Source organism: Budorcas taxicolor, chromosome 10 (genome assembly GCF_023091745.1).
Source record: "Budorcas taxicolor isolate Tak-1 chromosome 10, Takin1.1, whole genome shotgun sequence".
In the NCBI taxonomy this organism is placed as follows: Eukaryota; Metazoa; Chordata; class Mammalia; order Artiodactyla; family Bovidae; genus Budorcas; species Budorcas taxicolor.
The window spans coordinates 17246099-17267292 of record NC_068919.1 but is presented as its reverse complement, the minus strand read 5'-3'; positions in this window follow the sequence as shown (position 1 = coordinate 17267292).

Genomic DNA, 21194 nt, shown 5'->3' with positions numbered 1-21194 from the left:
GAATCCCTAGATGGAACTATCTATTTCCTTCCATCTCTGACAGGCAAGAAATTCCTGTCCTTCTGAAACCTCACCTCCTCCAGGAAGCTCTCTAGATTTCTGGCCAGACAGGATGACTTGGTCTTCTGAACTCTTCCCCCACCCCCGCCCATCTACCCCTCTCTGGAGGCACATACCATTCCCACCTTACCTGGAAGTTCCTGGTGAGCTCATGCCATTTGTTCTGCTGGATTGTAACATCTTTCGGAGATGAGGCAATGAATTGTTTATGTGCAATAGGTGCGTGCCTACGGGGTGTTTTGCACATAATACTCTTCAGTAAATTAAATGTGTGTGTGCGTGCACAGGTGGGCAAGGATTGGTGTCCAGTGTCCCCAGAGTAAAGCAGCTAACAATAACCCTACCTCAGTGGTGGAATATTTTTGTTAGTTTGATTCCAGTGGAAGAAGAGGGAACAAATAAATCCCCAGAGGCCTCTCTCTGTTCAGTTCTGCACTGTTGATTCAGAAACCTCACCCAACAGGTGATTCCCTGTTGTGTCTACACCCCAACCTTCCCCTCATCTTTGTCTCCAACATCAATTGTAAACAATGTCAAATTTTGCATGAAAAACGCTCTTCTTGTACCTGGATGTTTGACCCAACTATAAATAGAACATAGTTTTGTTTAAGAAATCAGAATTAAAGAACCAAAGCTTTCTAGTGTCTCAGTAACCGAAGCATGAAAGCAAGTCGTGAAGAAAGAGCTGTTGAGTGCATAAGTTTGAGCCAAACAGGCCTGGTTTCGAATTCCAGTCTTGATCTTCCTGAAGTGTATGAATACCAACAAGCCACTCTGTTTCTTCCTATGTAAAATGGAGATAATAATGCCTGCCTCTGGGGATTGTCAGGTTTTAAAGAGATGTCGGTCATAAAGCTCTCAGCAGAGTGTTCCTCGTAGTAAGCACTCAGTAAAGAGAGAGGATAAGGCTCGCTGGAGGCAGGATGCTGAGGTTCTCATCTGACGAGTCCTTCTTGTCTCACTTTAGGTGACCTCCCCCCTTCTCTAGTCCTCAGTCTCTATACTCAGCCAAGAACTGACTGAGACAGTCCTTTGTCCCTTCCACTTTTACAGGTCTATGAGTCGGGCCTGGGGATCACATAGTATGGCAAACAAGAGCATCATCAGAGGCCAGAAACCCTGGTACCACCACTTCCGGCAGTGCGGCCGCGAGCAAATTATTTAACTGCTCCTAGCTCGATTCACCTCATCTGCAAACGAAAATACTTATGTAAACTTTATAAATCCAAGGGCCCATGTGATCCAGTTTTATTTAGCACTCAAAAATAATTTACAAAGAATTCCATTTGTACTAGAAACTCAAATAATTCAAAGTAATGTTTTTCAAATCCCCCCTCCTGTGGAAAACTCCTCAGTCCTCTTGCCATCTTCCCAGTTGCTCCGGAGCATCTCACACATGCAGCCACGAAATAGTCTCACAGCCTCAGCTACACAGGACTTCTTTCCTCCCCTTCCCTACCCTATCTTCCCTCCAAAAAGAATTCTTCCTTTTTAGGAGAGGGTTGGAGGAAGAAAACTCAGAGAGCCCAACAGAGATCTATTCATCAGGAACAAGGCGGGTCAGTGGGGGCTGTGACTATTTCCAAGGAAATAAATAAGTTTTGTCTTGTCACTTGTAAGCGGCTTTGGGGAAACTGATATTAGATTATTTGTAGTAAGTAGTCAGTTGTGGCTCAGACAGTAAAGAATCCGCAATACAGGAGACCTGCGTTCGATCCCTGGGTGGGGAAGATCCCCTGGAGAAGAAAATGGCAACCCACTCCAATATTCTTGCCTGGAAAATCTGATGGACAGAGGAGCCTGGCTGGCTACAGTCCATGGGGTTGCAAAGAGTCGGACACGACTGAGCGACTAACACTTTCACTTCACACTTTCAGAGTCTGATATGTAGGAAGTGCTGAAAATATGGCAGCCATTATTGTCGTTTTGTTTCCCTGGTGGCTCAGATGGTAAAGAATCTGCCTGCAATGCAGGAGACTTGGGTTCGGTCAGGAAACTCCCCTAGAGAAGGGAATGGCTACCCACTCCAGTATTCTTGCCTGGAGAATTCCACGGATATAGGAGCCTGGTGGGTTACAGTCCATGGAGTCGCAAAGAGTTCTACACAACTGAGCAGCTAACACTGTTACTTTTTCCAAACCTACATTTTCACGCAGAATTATTCCACTGTTGCCACCACAAAGCCCTCTTTCCCATCTCCCTCTTCCATCTGACCACCTCCCTCACTCCCATCAGTGAATTCCATTCAACTCAAAAATTCTAACCGTGCCTTTGCCTGGTACGCCCACTGTTGCTCCCTCCTCAGTGACGTCCTGGCTCCTCCTGCAACATTTCCCATCTCCCAGGAAAGGAAGTGTCTCTGGCCCTGGCACACACCCCCTTTCCCATCTGCTGTCTCCCACTTGCCTCTCCCATCGCACAGAAGGCCTCCTCACCATCATTGCCATCAGAGTGCTTCCACTAGTGGGACAAGGGCTACTTCTGTTTTACAAGCTCCATGGAGCATCTGGTCCCCAACAAGGAATACTGGAGAGAGAAATACCTACGTGTATCCAGGCCTGGCTGAGGCTTAGAGAGGAATGCAAAAGAAGCTAAGAAGCTTAGAGTACAACAAGGAAGGCAAAACATGCAGAAAGCCTTTGGGTTGTATAGTAGGAACTGAAAAACATGAGACTTTCATGCTGAAGCTTATTTAAGACAAAGAGTGAAGTCTGACATTGTGCCCTCCTTTGTCCAATTCCCTACCCCAATTCAGGACTGGAGCTTCCCTTTTACTTCCTATTGAACCTCGATCTTAACAACCTCAATTTCCCCAAATGAGGCATAAATGACCAGGAATCGTGTGACATCCTCCCTTCCCTATTTCTAAGGGTATGGATATTCTAAACAGGATTAAAGTCCTATAAAATCAATAAAGCACCAGTGGGGAAGTATCAGGCATTATCCTCCAGACGAGAGAGGATGGAGAGAGGCCTGCTTAGACTTAAACTCCCTCCATGTAGGAAAGTCAACCACTTCACTCTGGTGAGTGATTGGAAGTAATGATTAGCAGAAGGAGACATTTTTAATCTTTTCTAGAAGGAAAAGACGACCTCAAAAAGCACTTTTCCTGCTGGATCCACAGTCACTTCTGAGGTTCACATGGGGAATTAATGGAAAGTGTGAAGATAACATGGTGAAGATAGCCATCCACTGTATATCACCAGCGAGAAAAGGCCATCAGACCCCAAATGAGCCCGTAGGAACAGCATCCACAGTGAGTGAGAGCCCCACCCAGCTCTGAGCTGCTCAGGGCCCACAGTGAATCACCATCTCGAGGAAAAACAGGGAGTCTGACCAAAATGAAGGTATGCCATTCTTACTTCAGGAGGATTCATGGAAGGAATCCAGGGAACTTTTCCAGAAGACAAGACTGCTGGTCTTTGGGGAGGGATGAGAGAGTTGACAAGACAGTGAGGTTCAGATATCTGCAGAGCCCTCATACATGCTCATGTGTGGAACTCACAGGGACTTGTGCATTTGTGAAGACACAGATTTTTTACAGGAAGAATTCTGGGTCAGCCAGGCCTGACAAAAGAACAGGACGTCTTACTGGACATTCACTTGGAGACTGTGGACTAGCCGAAGTGAGGGCCCTGTGGTTGGGGTAGTTGGATAGATGAATGGATGATGGATGGATGGACTGGCAGATGTATGTGTGTATATATGGAGAGTTCAACAAAGGTGTCGTGGGATGGATAAATACATCTGAATGGATGGATAGAGGGAAGGACATACAAATGGGTATATATATAAAGATATATGGATGGCTTCCGAGGTTCTACAATTACATGGTAATTTGGGCAAGGATTACCTAGTCTTCAGGATTTCACAGATCATTAAAATCTAGGGCATTGACATAAAGTTACCAGCTTCCCATTTTGTCGTTAAGAACATCAGTATAAATAACTACCACGTGTTGGAACAGATGAAACAGATCAGGATGAAATAAAGAGCAGTCATTCCCAAGTAGGGATCATCAATAATCTCTTTCTTCCTCTGTCTCTTTGACATTCATTTTACATCAATATTTTTAGATATTGTCCACATTTTTCTCATTTAATTGGTGCAGGTTTGAGAATGAGCAATAACGTGTGTTGTTTTCAATAACATCTCCTGAGCCACAAGCTCTAATAACTAAAAGGGAATAAATTTACACCAGGGGTGAAACACTCATTGCCTTTGAGTCCAGGCAGGTACCATAGTTGAAGCGGGTGTGGTATGGACTGGGGAACGAAGGGACCATGAAAGCCTGAGAGTCCACACTCCCCGAGAAACAGCAGGGCAGCCTCAGCCCCAGCTGTCACCACACAAGGAAACCCAAGGTGGCTGGCTAGATATTCTGACCTATATTGAGAGAAGTTGGATGTATGACTTTTTTGATGAATCGCATGATTTAAAAACATTTGCCAGGAATTCCCTGGTGGCCCAGTGGTTAAGAATTTGCCTGCCAATGCAGGGGACATGGGTTTCGATCCCTGGCCCAGGAACTAGGATCCCACATGCCACAGGACAGGAAGGCCTAGGCAAGTCACAGCTACTGAGCCTGTGTTCCACAGCCCGAGCTCACAAGAGAAGCCACGGCAATGAGAACCCCACGCACCTCAACTAGAGAGTAGCCCCCACTCGCTGCAACTAGAGAAAGTCCACACGCAGCAACAAAGACCCAGCACAACCAAATAAGTAAATGAAAGTATTTGCAACTAATTTTTAAAACTGGATTTGTCTCCGGGCTATCATCCGTGATCCAATCAATAAACACACACACACACAAACACACACACACACCTGTGGATCCAGTTTGGTCCATGGGTCATGGGTTTGCAATTTCTGCTCTAGATACCAGAGTTGGGATGGGCAGTGATGGAAAGAACACCAAAAAGGACCACCAGAGAGCTTCTCTGATTAAGATGAGGGTCGAGGAGGGGCACTGAGAAAAAAAGCCACTGAATTCCTCCTGGTGAATAATTTCTCCGCAGTCTATTTCCGAAAGAGCTGTAATTCGGGCTCTGAACAACCTATGATTTACATCCCAGCCGGTGTAAAAGATATTGTGCTGAGCCTTCCGAGTGTGCTCTGTGTGTTTGTATAAATCTCCCTACTCAAAATATCTCCCACAGTTGACTGACAGCCCGTGTAATTTAGCAGAAGGCTAAAAATTAAAATCTTCGAGCCTGCTGAGGGAGTGAAAGAATACAGTAACTCTACAGCACCGCCCCCTCGCCCGGCCCGGGCTCGGCAGACGCCAGGGCTGTTCATTTTGGAGACGGAACAAAATATTTGTATTTAGATTTATTAAGTCATTATTCCACCATTTGTTCCAATGTGCTTTATTAAAACCAGATCTCATCTCTGTTTTGAAAGTATTACCTGATTTACATAAGCTGGTCCCAGCCCTAATTACCGCTTCCTTTCGTGTCTTTTCATTTCGAGGGAGCTTTGCTCTCCCCTCCTGTTTTTGTCGCCTGCCTTTATGGCCCATATGTCTGCCTTGAGATAGCAAGAATCTTCAACCTATAAATAGACGGTTCAGAACAGCCCCGCTGCCAGTTATCTGTCCACACATCAACATTACCATAATTGCAACAGTGAATGTGTAATCTCTCTAATCACACGTTCCAGTCGGAAAACTGGATTGGGTTTCATAAATTGTATAATTTGAGGCTTTCCTGAGCTAACCACTGGGTGGGTAGGCTGCTGTGGGTCATCCAGGGCTTGGCCGTGCCCTGCAGCCTGGCCCGGCACCCAGGGTGGCATAGTGACACACACACCTGCGGATAATGGTAGTGCCACCCTGGCTCTGGAATGAGGATGCCTGGGGAATATGAGAAGCGTAACTTTTTGAGGCCTATTGAGAGGCTGGCACTTTGCACAGGCTCTTTTCTGATTTTCCTTCCATCATCCTTTTAGGGAAAATACCATAAACACTTGCCTCTTACAGATGACACCAAGGCTCTGAGAGGTTGAGTGAGTATCTGAGGGTCACACAGTGAACAGCTGAGACTCAGATGCATGTCTGAGATTCCATATGCCACTCTCGGTTAAGCAGCTTTCATTTACAACACAGCACAGCTGAAGGCTTCAGTGGATTCCATTTTTTGTTCCTCCAAAGTGCTTTCATTTCTGTCATTTTAGCTAATCCCCAGGACCAACCAAAGAGGTCTTTATAGATAACAAAACTGAGAGGTTAAGTACACTGTCCAGGGTCACACAGCTTGTGAAGTAGAACTGGGATTCCAGTCTAGGCTGGCTCCCACACTTTTGAGTGTTATTCCTGAAGCTTCCACAGCCCAAGTGCTGACTGGGGGTCTTTCTTTCCTCTTTCAGAGCCTTTGTTTTCTTTGCCGGCCTCTCAGAAGGATGCTGTAATTGGCTTGATGTCAGCAGGCAGAGCCCTGGGGACAGGTGGAGAGAGAAGAGCAGTCGGGCTTCTGCCAGCACCCCAGAACCCCTGGGGACAACTCTCTCTCAAGCCTGGCGGGGGCCCAAGGAAACTGCCTCTGGAGCCCCCCACAGAGCTGCTGGGCCAAGGGCTTCTTTTATTTTGTCTCAGGAGCTTCCTCTGGTCAATGTTATTCAAACTCCAGGTCTTTGGAGTAAGATGAGGAGGCTGATGACACCCTGATAGATGGACTGCTCCCCACAGACAGAGCGCCACTCAGGCTGTGCCTGGTAATTGTGCAGCTTTGCAAAATTTCAGATGTCTATTAGCGGCTTTAAATTGGGCGCTAATCAAATGATGACCTTGTTACCAGGACGCTCCTTAGGGCCTCCCTCCCTCTTTCCCCCAGCCCTCTTTCTCTCAAAAGGAACTGTCTAATTCAACCCATTTAATTTTTCCAGATGAGGAAACTGACGCTCAGAAAGGGGTAGAAACTCAAGGTGTAAGTACGTCCCTAGTTCTTTTTGTGATGGTTGTTGAGCTGCATGCGTGTGTGTGTGCCCTCACAAACACACACACACACTCACACACACACTCACACACACACTCACACACACATCCCCCGACACTCCATCTCTCCATTTGTTAACTGGGTCTCCAAGCTCCTTTACCCCATTCTGAAGCACTTTAGCCAGCATTTTAGGCAAGAAGTTGGAGCCCAGAGTTTCTCCCCTCCCAGCCCTGTCCTTATAGTGTCCCCAGGCCCCCAAGGAGTCAGAAAGCTTAGTTTCGGGGACTTCCCTGGTGGCGGAGTGGACGAGAATCTGCCCACCAATGCAGGGGACATGGGTTCAATCCCTGGTCGAGGAGGATTCCACGTGCTGTGGGGCAACTAGGCCCACGAGCCACAACTACTGAGCCTGTGCGCCAAGGCCCGTGCTGCCCAAGAGAAACCACGGCAATGAGAAGCAGAGCACCGCGACGAAGAGGAGCCCCCACTCGCCGAAGCTAGGAAACACCCCTGGGAAGCGGCGCAGACCCAGTGCAACTAGAAAGAAAGGACTACTGAAAACCAGTTTTTTTAAAAGAGAAAACTTTGTTTTCAGGTGACTCTGTCATGGCCTCTGACCCGTGGGTGACCCATCATGAGCTTGCCCTCTATCTCCGGGCGTCGGAGCCTGGCCCAGCAGGTAGAGATGAGGACTTTGTACTCCTTCACTTCCCCTGCACAAGGTCTCCAAAGAGCACCAAAGACAGTCCCGGGAACAACTGGGCTGAGTGGGCCGACCTCTGAGCTGGCCCCCCTCCCAGGAAATGGTGAGGGAGTGAATGGATCACTGCTCTCAGAGTATGGTCCGCAGATGGCAGCACCTGGGAGCCAGTTGGAAGGGAAGATGCCCAGGCTCCAGCCAGCCTTGGTGAATCAGAATCTCAGAGTGTGTGTGTGTGTGTATGTTGGGGGCCTGTTTCAGCAGGCGCTTTTGTGTTTCAGTGTGAGTTTGAGAATTGTGGGTCCTGAGCAGCTGATGCCTGGAGATCCTTCCCAGATGGACAGTCCTTAGAGTCCATTCTCCCTGTGATGGTTCAGGCCCATCTCACACATTCGCACCAAGCCAGTGCTTTCCCATACCATCCTCAACAGGAGGACTTTCTCCCACCACACGTCTTCTGTAGCATCTTAGGAATAATGCTCTTCAAGTGCTCAACAAGCTGCTTTCTGTTCTGTCATCTCCCTCACTGGATCCTGAGCTGTTGGCTCGTCTTCAGGCTCCGCATCTCCCTGGAATGTCTGGTGCACAGTAGGTGTGCAGAGCAGATGTGGGCGTGCATTAATTGCACTGACCACTGGGTCCCCAAGAAACAGGCTCTGTGACAGACTCTATTGTTGTTCTAGACTCTCAGGGAGACACTTCATCATTTTACAGCCAGCAAGGCTCTGTTATCATTTTTTCTGGGGTTTTGGGGGCTGGCCCCACAGGAATCTCTCAGGTCACAGCAGGGAGCTTCTCCTCCCCTCCCCTGTTTCCCCCAGTGCCCACCTACGCCTGGTCAGGCTTGGACATATTAGTCATACCTGGTGGCAGCTTAGCTCAGCCTAGGTGACATCCTACACTGCTCTTGACCCAGATCTGGAGAGCTCATTGAAGGCTCATGAGCCAGTTCCTTAGGGGAGGGGAAGAACTCCTCCCCTCTCTGAGAAGTGACCAAGCAGTTTGGGAAAGGGGGGCCTGCAGTGCCCAAGGAAGCCTGGTCTCTTCCAGGTCCCAAATAGGTTCACCTCCTCCAGGAAGTCCTCCTTGGTGCCCTGACCCAGGAGGCAGGAGAGGTGGGTTTTCTTACGTGCCGCGTCCCCACACCCCAGCAAGCTCCTATTCTTTGTGCCTCAGGACCTCAGAGTCATGAGGGATTGAGACTTACCTGCCTGAGGGTGAGCAAGTTGTCCCCATAGTTGGCCAATTCCACATCCTGAAAAAGAAAGTCATAAAGCTGGAATGCCATTCCAACCCCCACACCTCCTCTGCTTCCCTCTTCCCGTTCACCCAGGTAGTGCTCACATCATCAGCTCCCTGTGCCTCAGGGCCCTCCCATGTGCTCTGCTGTGCCCCCTTCCCCCAACCCCACCCCACCCCACCCACCGCCTGAAGCATTTCAAACACATCACCCAGAGCTAGGGACCGGGATGGCGGGGGTGGGGAGTGGGTGAGGGGGGTGGAGGCGGGTCGGCTTCGAGTGGGATGGAGCATGGAGGACGTGAAATGGCATGGGAAAATAAAAGATAACAAAAATCATGCCCTGCCATTAAGCTGCTGTGTGACTTTGTGTGAGCCCCTTGCCCAAGCTGGGCCCGTCAGGTAAAAGAAGGCTTGGATTTTCTATGGCTGCAGCACTCTCCTCTCATCATAGGAAATAACTTGGAGGGTTGTATGTACATGTGTGTGATTGCCCCAAGAACATGTGGGGCCCATCTAACCACATTTTGCTTCACGTTCTTTGCTTTCATGCCCAGAATGTGAGCTGCTCAATGAACTAGTTTGAGTCTCCTCCCAGTGCCTGCTGGGGGTTGGGTCCTCTGCTGAGTTCCATTTCCCAACAAGAGGCTCCTCCCGTGATTGGCCAATGCCTAACAAGGATTAGCCAAGTGTGCAAAGAGCTCAGGGGGATTGTCCTCCTTAGATGGTTTGGAGAGCCCCCGTGGGCAGAAGGTACTTCCTTAGGGTGCAGGTTGGGAGGCGGAGATGGCAGATAAAAGACCTGCTGGCTTCTCTGGCAGGCGCAGCCAGAGTGGTGTCTTGTTACCAAGTCTCTGAGCTAGCCACTGCACCTCTGGAATGTGAACAAGATAAGTCGGGAGATTTCTTGTTGACACTTGTCCTGGAGAGAGGGTCCGGGCTTCTGGTCTCATGTTGTACAACACCTGGGCAGGTTGGCTTCGCAGTTCCTGGTGCTCATGGGGAGGGGGGCCTCCGTACCAGCAGAGCCAGGCCTCCCCCTGCCCCCTACCCACCACCCAAGGTACAGGCGGGATTCCTGGTGGTGGGCCCTGGGGGGTCGTGAGGTGACCCAGAGCCCCAACTCCAACCCTCTGCAGGGGAGCCCTGGCCGTGGGTGATGCAGACCCAGACCAGACTGCCGGTCCCGTCCTCAGGGAAAGGCCTAGAACAGGCAGCCCCTACATGAGGCCCTACTGTGTGCTGGGCAGTATGTGAGGTTTTCCCACACTCCCTTTTATCCCTACCATATAACTGAGAGGAAAAGGAAAAGGAAATGACTTGCTCTGAATTACAGCCATGCCTGTCTTTTGCCAAAGTCCGGGGCCCCAACCTCGGGTCCAATGTCCCATCCACAGGGGCACATGCCTGGCCTGCGCTCCCTCGAGAGCTGACAGCCTCAAATATGACAAATATTTGACAAGTATGCCTCAGCTCAGTGATTCAAGAGGCAGCCAAATCTAGATCAGGGGGTCTGATGAGCCCAGTTAACTCTGGGCATCCTGCGGCCCTGGCAGGGAACACTCTCCGGCTTTCAGCCCTCTGTGGTGGTGGTGGTGGTGGTGGTGTCCAGCCGGCCGGGTGACTCAACAGCCTCATTCCCACAATCTGGGAGGGTGAGCGCCCTCCCCCGGGGTCGGCTTGGCTTTGTCGGCCTGTCTGGGGTACCTCGGCAGCCAGCAGCCTGCCCTCCCAGCCCATCAGCACAGCCCTGGGGCTCAGGCCAGCCTCCCCACAGCTCAATCACGGTGCTTGCCCTCTTTCTCAGCCCGCTGCCCTCTCCCCTGAGATCAGAGGCCACTTCTAAATTCCTCTGGCCACCTCAAGCCTCCCCTTGGCCAGGCTGTGGTGATTTCCTTGGCTCCAGCCCCAGAGCCCCCGTCCTGCCCCCAAGAAGAGTTCATCTCCCAGAGTAAACAGCTTGCTTGCCAGGCTCTGGGCCCCCGCCCCCAATGGTTTAGAGCAAGTCCTGTGTAAAGAGAGGGCTCAGGCCCAACCGGGGCATGGAAGCCAGAGAGGGAAGTGGATCTTGGCTGGACTTTCAAACGGGATGTGTGGGAGGGCGAGATACGGTTAGCCAGTGCAGGTAGGGCGCAAGACCATCTGCTCCGTCCAAGAGAAACACAGCGCCCCACGCTGCAGCTCTCACCCCAGGAGGCAGCCAGCCGGGGAGAGCTGCACTGCGACCTTGAGCAAGGCTGTGACCTTGAGCAAGGCTGGCAGCATTCACATCCTCGCCCCACATCTGTAAAATGGGCACAACTGCTCCTGCTGGCCAGGGATATACAACACAACACACACAGCTTTCTCTCTAAAGGAGCTGGCTGGCAGGAGGCCTGCTCCAAAGTGCTCCAGACATGGTTATTTTTTTCCATTCCATGCACAAGTCCAACAGGCTTTGCACAATCTTTGACGGCTCTCATTTCGCATTCGTCATTCTGGGAGCCTGTGGGAAGGGATGAAGAAGGCACTTTGCAAACGGTGCCGAGCTCTTTGTGCCGGGCGTTTGTGCTGCTGTCCTCCCAGAAACTCCCAGGGGAGTGGGCAGACCTCACCCATCCCCCAGACCTCCCACCTCAACACGCATGCTTGACCCAGCGAGGAGCCAGAGGTCACAAACAGGAAGGTCATTCCACAAATTAGGATGGCTATGGAAGATGACTTTGTTGAGCCCTAAGTAAGTGCCAACCACTGGGGGTGGCACTTGGTGACACCGAGGTGCAGAAGTTCTGCCAGAAAGTCTCATGGGGCAGAGCTGGAGGAGGTGCCTACATCCCAGACAAGTGTGAAACAGGCTGAAGAGAGTTGTGGCCACCTTGCCTACAGGATTCTGTTTCAGTGGGAAATCAGTGCTGAGTGGAGCTTCCTGGAGGAGGGCCCGAGGACTCTGAAGGATGAGCAAGAGTTTGCAGGATAAAGTGAGAGAAAGGGCATGGAAGCCCCATGCCCCGGCCAACCAGGGGGCTAGGAGGCTCTTCCAGAACCTTCGGGCCCAGGGAGGAGCCTCGGTGCTCCTCACAGGTGACTCTGCAGGTATGGGGAGGCCCCTGGGGGACATCAAGACACACCCACCAAGGAGGGACATGTGTGAAACCTATGACCCAGCCTCAACCTTCCAGAAACTGGTTGGGTGAGACAAGGCTCACCCCTGGCATATTTCAAGAGCAGTGCTAACCAGCTGGGCTCCAGCTATGGGCGTGGCCTGAGAGGTCAGATATCACTTCTTTCTCAGGTGACTCTGCCGACCCCTTGACAAGCAGACCCATGTACCCAGGTGTGCCCACTGATTCCAGAGACTCAGAGGTGTTCCCCTCCCCTGCCATCAAGGAAGCCCCAAGATGATCCAACTCCTGTATTCTACAGGTAAGGAATCTTGGGGGAAAATGGGCCTTGCCAGAGGTCCGCATGAGTCAGGGCAGAACTGGACTGAGACTGCTGGCTTCTACGGGTTCTCTCATGGGCTGCTGTCGCTTTCTCAATATGGGTCCCTGCGCAGACGCAGTCTTCAGGGTTCTGTCACATGATGGAAGGGAGCCTGCACTTTCCAGGAAAAACCTGCTCCCTCCCCAAGACTCCTCTCTTAGTAAAACCTTCTCACTCTGGTCCCCCATGCGCAGTCCGGCTGGTCAGCTGTATCTCATGGCTCCATGGCAGGTCCCAGCATCCACCCAGGGTATACACAGGCATCCTCCCCCCAGCACTCTCCATGGCTGCCGCTGGCTGGATGTGACTCATTCCAATCCAATCTTATCCCCTTATCAACAAGAATCCACGCCCTCCTCACCCCGCTGCTAGGGCTATTACCACAGCTAATAAAATATTTCTAAAGCACATAAACAGGTGGCTTTTCTGCTTAAAATCTTGCAGAGCTACCCAGTGGCCTTGAAAATTAAGTTCATGCTGTCTGTACGGTCTACAGGGACACTCGTGGCCAGTCCCATCTGCCCAGCATTGCCCCCTCCTGCTTCATGCCCACTCCATCTTGGCAGTAGCTGGGCAAAGGCTCCTGGCTTCTAGACAATTCGTTTCCACCCATCCTTCTGTCCAGGGGAATAAGATGTGCGTGGGCCAGCTGAATACACTTTTACCTTAATGTTGGCTTTTGTGCTTGGTTTTTAAATCCAGTTCCCTTTCGACAGAAACGTTCTTAAGTCCTCCTTTCTATTCTGGACTTTGGGAAACCCTCACACACAAGAGAATCATTTGTAAACATCCTCCATGGTGGTTTCCTTCCATAGGCTCACACAACTTTTTTTATGTCGAGAGTTTTTCTGGGGCTTGAAATGAAAGTCATGAGAAAGGGTCATTATGAGCATCAATGTCTAGCAGTGTGCAGTGACCCATTGGCTGATGAATAAATAACGTAATCAAGAAGTTCAACCCATGGATTCATCAGGAACAAGGGCTGATATTCAAAGTCCCAGACAGTTCAGTTGGAAGAATAATAAAAGCGCAGCTGAGATGGGAGTCTGGGACATCCCCCTCCCCAGCCCCCACCCAGGCTCTGCTTCACGGCAGACCTCACAAAAGCACAGCCCAAACGAGCTTCATTCCTGGGCTCTCATAACTGGACTTTCAGCTTTCTTGAACAACGCTTCCTGTGTTATGTCTGCAGTTTGTGGGGTCTGATAAGAGACTAGATTCAAAGTTCAAAAGGGACCACACTTTGTAAATAGTTTCAAAGAGAAGCACTATTTATGCCTGGGAGGAGATATACGGTAAGAGATGAGACAGCCTTCAAGTTAGACAAGCTAAGGGGGAGTCCCAGAGTCACTCTGCGGACCGCGGCAAACTGCTGAATTTCTCCATCCCTGGGGTCCTTATCTGCATGGTGGAGACCAGAATGAGCTCACTTCCTTGGGTGGTAGTCAGTGATAATATGCAAATGAGCATATAGTCTGTGCTCAGTAAATAGTGTTGGTGGAGGGGGTGATTGCCAGTGAAACTACTAATGTGAGCAGAACAGCTTATCCATACTTGTTGAAGAGGATTTGGGGCAGAATGAGACCATCATTGTGACAACCAGTCGCCTAGAACTGCAGTTCAGGACTCCCTGGTGGCCCAGTGGTGAAGAACCCACCCACAAATGCAGGGACACAGGCTCAATCCCTGGTCCAAGAAGAGCCCACACGCCCGAGGGCAAGCTTCATGCCACAACTGCCAGAGCCCTCGTGCCTATAGCCTGCGCTCTGCGACAAGAGAAGCCACTGCGATGAGAAGCCCGTGCATTGCAATGCAGAGGAGCGCCCGCTCGCTGAAACTAGCAGAAGCCCACACACGGCGACAAAGACCCTCATTTATTTATAGCCTAAATAAACAAAATAATAATTTTTAAAAAAAGAATTGCAGCTCAGAAACGGAGACCTTGAGTCAAAGCCTACACAAGGACAAGTGGCAGATGCAAAGGGCTGAATATGGACCCCAAAGAGATCAAGTCCTAACCCCTAAAGTCTGTATAACAGTGACCTTATTTGGGAAAAAAAAAAAAAAAAGGATAGGTGGAGGTATGATTAAGGACTTTGAGGTGGGGAGGTTACCATGGATTGTCCAAGGGGTCTTCAATGCAATCACAAGTGTGTTTTTAAGGAACAGGCAGGACTTCCCTGGTGGTCCAATGATTAAGAATCCACTTGCCAATGCAGGGACATGGGTTCGATCCCTGATTCGGGAAGACCCCACATGCCATAAAGCAACCAAGCCAGTGCACCAGCGCTACGGAGTCTGAGCGCCCTAAAGTCCACGCTCTGCAACAAGAGAAGCCACTGCAATGAGACGCCCAGGCACTGCAACTAGAGAGCAGCCCCCTCTCACTGCAACTACAGAAAGTTCTCACACAGCAACAGAGACACGGTGCAGCCAAAACTAAATAACATCTTTTACAAAGAGAGATGGGGGAGACTTGATACACAAACACAGAGGAGAAGGTAATAGGAAGGCAGAAGAGGGAGAATTGAAAGTGCTGGCACTGAAGACCAGAGTGAGGGGGCCAGAGCCAAGGGATGTTGGCAGCCACCAGAAGCTATAAGAAGCAAGGAACAGATTCTCCCCTGGAGCCTGCACAGGGAGTGAGGCCCTGCTGACTCCTTCATCTTGGCCCAGTGGTCCTGATCTGGGATTTCTAGCCTCCAGAGCTAGGAGAGAAAAGCTTTCTGCTGTTTTAAGCCCCCAAGTTTGTGGTGACTTGCTACTGTAGCCCTAGGAAACTAGGACATCCAGGGTCATAGATTCTAGCCTGTTTTACTCACAAGGAAACCTAGACTCAGAGAACAGTAGCAACTCACCCAAAGCCACACAGCATGTTAGCCTCAAGGCCAGGGCCGGACCAAGGTACCCAATCCCTGCCCCACTGTGCTTCCTCTTCCCTTGCCCACCTTCCTCCCGCTAGGAGGCCTTAGACCCCTGCCCTGGACATCCTTGGTTGCCATAGTGATTTTATCTTTACTTACTGCTGCCCCTGGGTGAGACCAGCTAGAACCAAATGCTGTCCCTGTGGTCACCAATGCCCGCTGCCAGATGCCCACCTGAGTCACAGGTTGGGTTCTTTGGGAGAAGACTTGGAGTTTGCGATGCTGGATCTTTATTAAGGATCCACACCAGGGAAGGAATCGGGGAGGAAGCAGGACTGGAAGGGAGAATCGCGCTGCAGTGCAGAACTGACAAAGCCTCAGCCAGCCCCACAGGGAGTTGGCCAGCTGGAGTAGCCCGGACCCAACCCTTCCACCTGGCTCAGTCACCAGGTGCCGGCTGCCCTGAGGAGGGCATGACCTCCACCTGGGTGGGCCTCTGCAGTGAAATCCACTGGGGCCACCTGCTAACTGCCCTCCCTGCAGCTGGGCAGAAAAGCCCTCCCTGAAGGAGGGCCGGCATGTGCAGACCACAGCCCAGCACCCCCAGGCATCCAACAAGCAAGGGCTGTATCCCAGTGGGGCCTAGATGGCTTGCCTAGATGGCTCCCCGGTGGCCAAGACCCTCTCCACTCAAAATGGGATATGTGCACAGGTAGCCCAGACTCCACCTGGGAAGCTGTGAGAAATGCAGACTGTTTCCGACCCCACGGTCCATCTGAGAAGCATGCTCTATCCCAGGGGTTGGACGACTCCAGGCACCAAATCCGGTAAGCACCTGACTTCATAGGTCCTTCGTGCTAAAGATGATTTCTGCCTCTTTTACGAAAAAGAACATGTAACAGAAACTGTATGATCCCCAAAGCCTATTCAGTTATGACATAGCCTTTTGCAGAAAACTCTCCCCAACCTCTGCTCCAGAAGGACCACCAGCAGGGGAAGATGCTGGGTGCTGAGATCTCTCCCTGGAGCCCTCCTGGTGTTTGAGGCCAGCCCTCTGGCCCTGCCTCCCACATCCTGACTTCTTTCCTCCTTTACCCACCTCCTTCCCTTCTCTTCCTCCCACTTTCTTTGATTTCCTCACCTCCTCTCCTGCCTCCTGGCTTTTCTGTCTCCGGGGTGTGTGTGTGTGTTTCTTTCTGTTGGAGCGTGTGTGTCTCAAGCTCTCTCTCACTCCTGTCTCTGAGACGGCCTTTGTGTCTGCGCATCTCTGTCCGTCTCGCCCTGCGTCCCTCCCCACACTCCAGCTACAGATCAAAAGCGACTTCACCCTGCACCCAGGGTGGTGAGCACAGGCTGCTGTTTGGAGCAGTCGTGTGCACTGCAGGTAACCTCCTGCCTTCAGTCCTGCCACGCCTGTACCTTCTCCACTAGTGTTCCCAGCTTCAGGCATTCTCTTCTCAGCTCTGCACCATGGTCTCTCCCGGCCCCCAGATCTCCCTTCTCCACGAGGCCTTTAATCTTTGCAGCTTTTTTTTCCCTTCAACATCCCCGATTCTCTTGTGAAATGCAAATTAATTAGCGTCTAATTACTCACCCGGCGCTGCTTGTAGAGCCTTCTCTTGTTAGGCTCCTGTCGAACAGCTCTCTCATCTGCTGAGAACCGGGCCCATGAGGAGCAATTCCGGTTCAGGGAGGCAGACAGCAGTGAAGAGAAGGCCCTCCCCGCTCCCTCCACACTTTGTCAGCACCCACCTCATCAGTGGCTCCCGGAGACACAGCCAGGTCAGGCAGCTGCCCGCCACTCATCCTAATTGCCGGCATCATTCTGAAAATTGATGGTGCCGAGGTCTGTGAGAGGCCAGGAGTGAGACTGAGCCGCTGTCCTCAGGGAGGTGACCATGGGCTGAGAAGCCAAGCCCTCTTTGTGTAACAGGTATTCCCTCGTGTGACCCTCCAGGCAGCAGGTGATGAAACAAGATCTAATCTTGAAACTTGGACAGACTGAGTTCAAATGTGGGAGGTGAACGCCAGAGCACCTGAGCCTATCCTAAGCTGCAGTGTATATTCCCCAGTCCTGGAGAGGCGGCGGGGGCAGAAGGACGAGAACGGGGCTCCACCAACCAGTTCCTGGGAGACTTTAGGCCTGGATGCTCGAGCCTCAGTTTCCTCATCTGGGAACTGATGAGAATGGGGCTAGCAAGGTGGAAAGAAGCCTCCGGCTGCAAAGTGCAGAGCGTGGGCTGGGCACAGTGTAGGTGTTCCAATAAACGTCCATCTTATTTTTCTTTGCCTTTATGATCCCAAGGGGTAGATCTGTGCTGGCTGGACCTGGAGTTGGATTTTTGTCCAGCACACTGCCCAGGTGGCTCAGTGGTAAGGAATCTACCTGCCAATGCAGAAAGATGCAGGAGACGTGGGTTCCATCCTTGGGTCAGGAAGATCCGCTGGAGGAGGAAATGGCAACCCACTCTAGTATTCCTGCCTGGGAAATCCACGGACAGAGGAGCCTGGTGGGCTACAATCTGTGGGGTTGCAAGAGTCGGTCGCAACTGAGCATGCACGCGCATGCAGCACCCCCACCTTGGGTCACTGGCTCACCCTCCCAGCCTCTCCCAGTACAGTCACCACAGTCACCCCCAGGAGCTTTGTCCTATCCCAGCTAATCCTTACAGAAGTTGAAAGATCAGGCTTCCACCCACTAACTGGAAGGAGATCACCCTCCACTGGCCTGAATTTGGGAAACTCATCTCTGAGAGCTAGATTCCTGGAACCCATCATCCCAGGGCTCACCCACAGAGGCTCACCCTAACAGCCTGCAACCCACCTCACCATGTCCTGAAGATCCTCAGGCTTCAGCAGTCTGCCTACATGGTCTGTCTGTCCCATTCCAGTCCCCTCCAGCCCTGCTACCCTCACTTCAACTGGCTAAGAGCAGCCTCACCTCTTCCCAGCTCTGATCATTCCCTCCAGACTGAGCCCTGTTCCCTGTAAACAGCCATCTTGGGAAGCATTTCTGATGCTTATGGCTCATGTGAGACCCCCAAGTTCAGAATTCTCCACTGGTCACTATTTGTATTTCCTGATGGTCTGAATAGGCGTGAGTGCGGTTCTGTTTCTCTAGCATACTGTCAGCACACTAAAGGAGGGGACAACTCCAGACGCCCAAGGACCATACCAGACCCCAGGGAGACTGAGTGCAGCGCAGTGCTGGGACTACAGCTCACGCAGCCAGCATCTGGGGGACTGAGTGGATGGCCTGATGTACAGCCTCACCCAGCTTGTTGGCACCAGCTCGGCAGACGTGTCTGATGAAGATTGGAGAAGGCATGGGTGAGAGGGCATGTGGGTGCCTTGAGCAGCCACCCATGCTGGGCACAGACACTAGCCCTAAGGTCTTCCAAGTATGCACCATCATTTCGTGCTCACAACAGCCCTGTCTTGTTCTTCCCCATTTTATGGTGGGGATCTGAGCCTGGTGGGGCTTCAGCAACCAACCCAAGTTTATATAACTACACACATGGTGAGGCCCAGCTTGCACCAGGCCTATCTCCGTTTGGAGTTCAAGGCCTCTCTGGTTGGCCCAGTCGCTCAGAGCTCTCTGCCCTCTCCCTCTGGCCTGGGTTGGCAAATGCGAGCCAGTTGGCTCAACCCTTTGCTCTGCTGTTGGCCTCTGGAGCCCCGATGGCCTTTGATCCTTCTTTCCTGGCCAGTCCCTAGGGGCTGGAGCTGGAAATCTGCAGTCCTGGGGAGGTTCAGGCCACTCTGTATGTGGGATGCTGGTGGGGACAGAGGCTGTGCCAACCACCGGGCCAGAGGCCCGTGGAGCTCGTGACCCTGCCTGGGGTAACCAGGTCCACAGGCTCTCACCAACCAGGTGCCAGTGGCTGCGGCTGCAACGGGCTTCTCTGCTCAACAGTGCTGCTGGTGCAATGCCTTCACTCTACCGATAGGGAAACTGAAAGCAAAGGAGGGAGATAGCTTACCCAGGACCTCAACAGAGCAGGGCCTGGGACCGGGTGCCCTGACGCCACTCCAGGACTCATTCTGCCGCTCCCAGCTCAGCTTCACAAATGTGCAGAGAGCTGCGCAGCAGCTCGACCCCGCACGCTGGCTGGGAGCGCTGCAGGGCAGATTGGTGAGCTCAGTGAATTTTCCTGGAGGAAAGGCTGCAAGGTGGATCAGGCCCAGCTCAGCACACAGGCCTCCAGGTGCATGGACTGAAGCCAGGAAGGAAGATGGCTTTCCCCACTGAGGCGAGTGACAGGCCGAGGGGTAGAGACAGAGGCCTCAAAGGACAGAGAAGACCCCAGGGACAGTCCGAATACTCTGTGACAGGTTGGGGACTATGAAGTCTTGGCTGCCCCTTGTCCCTGCACTGCGGGGGAATGTCTCTGGCACACTGGCGGCCCTCGAGGCCAGCATTTCCCAAGATGGCTGTTGAAATCCTGCCCTGCGCTGCCAGGATGGCACTGGGAGAAAGCACCTTTCCCAAACCTCACCTCACCCCACCTCACCTTACCTCGGGAGCTCAGTCTCCTCCCACTCTGTGAGCTGGACTGCCGGCGTGAGCGTCCACGTGCATGTGGCACCTGGTCCTCCTCCTCTGCGTGGGTCTTCCCCACTCTCTGATGGGAAGGTCTCTGTGTCCACAGGACACACATTCGCTGCACTGCCCAGGCTCTGCCCCGAACCCTTCCCCTCCAGCAACCTCAGAGAACCCAGGCCAGGCCACCTACATCACACCCTCCCTCAGGAAGCCATGTGGGGTCTGGGCAGGGACGCTGACTCGGAATGAGACAGCTCCTGCTTTTGAGGAGGAGCCGGCAGTCGATGGAACAGAGAAAACATGGGTGTGACTCACTGCAACGCAGGCTGGAAAGCGGGTACTCCTGCGAAGTGCTAAGGGGTGAGGAGATGGCTCTCCAAGTGAGACCCAGCTCGGCTCCCCGAGAGAGATGGCACGTGCCCTAGAGACAGATGCATGGGGCTCGGCACCGCGTGATGCCTAATACATCGTGATGTATTAGGAAGATCTTGACTGTGCCAGGAATTTGACTGAAGGGCCTAGAGATGAGAGAAGCAAGAAGCACGGATGAAGGACCTTGGGTGGCATGGTAGGGAGCTGGAGAGGGGCAAGAAGCAGGGAAGTCATACGACTAGATTTGTGAAAATAAACCACTCCAGCCTCAGGGTCAAAGAGTTGAGGGGTGGAGGCGGGGGTGGGGAGGGTAAAGGGCAGCTGCTGAGACCAGCACAGAGGGGACTACAATGGCCCAGGGGAGAGAGAGCCCAGGCGATGATGAGAAGGGTCCAAGGGAGGAAGCAAACTCCAGAGACAGGTAGACGGTGGAAGTGACAGAATTGGTGACTGATGGCAAGGCTGGGGACAAGAAGGGGCAAGATTACAAAGGTAGGAGTGCTGTGGGCCCACCTTTCTTGCTGGGGTGTCTGGCTGGCTGGAAGTGTATGGTGCTGGGGGAGCCAGCAGGGAGAGAAGTTTGGGGAACTCAGGAAAGAGGTCGACCCTGGAGATGGTGACTGGCAGTCATGAGGTGGGAGGGAAGCCAAGGAGAAGATGAGGGACCCAGACAGGTGCCAGATGGGGAGTGACAGCAGAAGGGACAGGGCCTGCATATGAGGACTCTCCCCTCCCCACTCCCCACCCCCGCCTGCTCTCTAACCCTGCAAATCAGTACTCTGCCTCTCAGAAACTGTCTGCTTATGCATGATCCGTCCCCACCCCCCACACTGTTCCCATGGCAACAATCCTTCCCCCTCAGCCTGTAGGGGTTGGTGTTCAAAACTGCCAGGGAGCTCACAGCCAAGTTCCTGGCCACACCACTGCAGTCATTGCAGGCTGAGGCCAGGAGATTCAGCAGCCCCCTCACCCCACCCTGATGGCCTCCTGTACCAGCATGCCCCCCCACCCTCCCACAC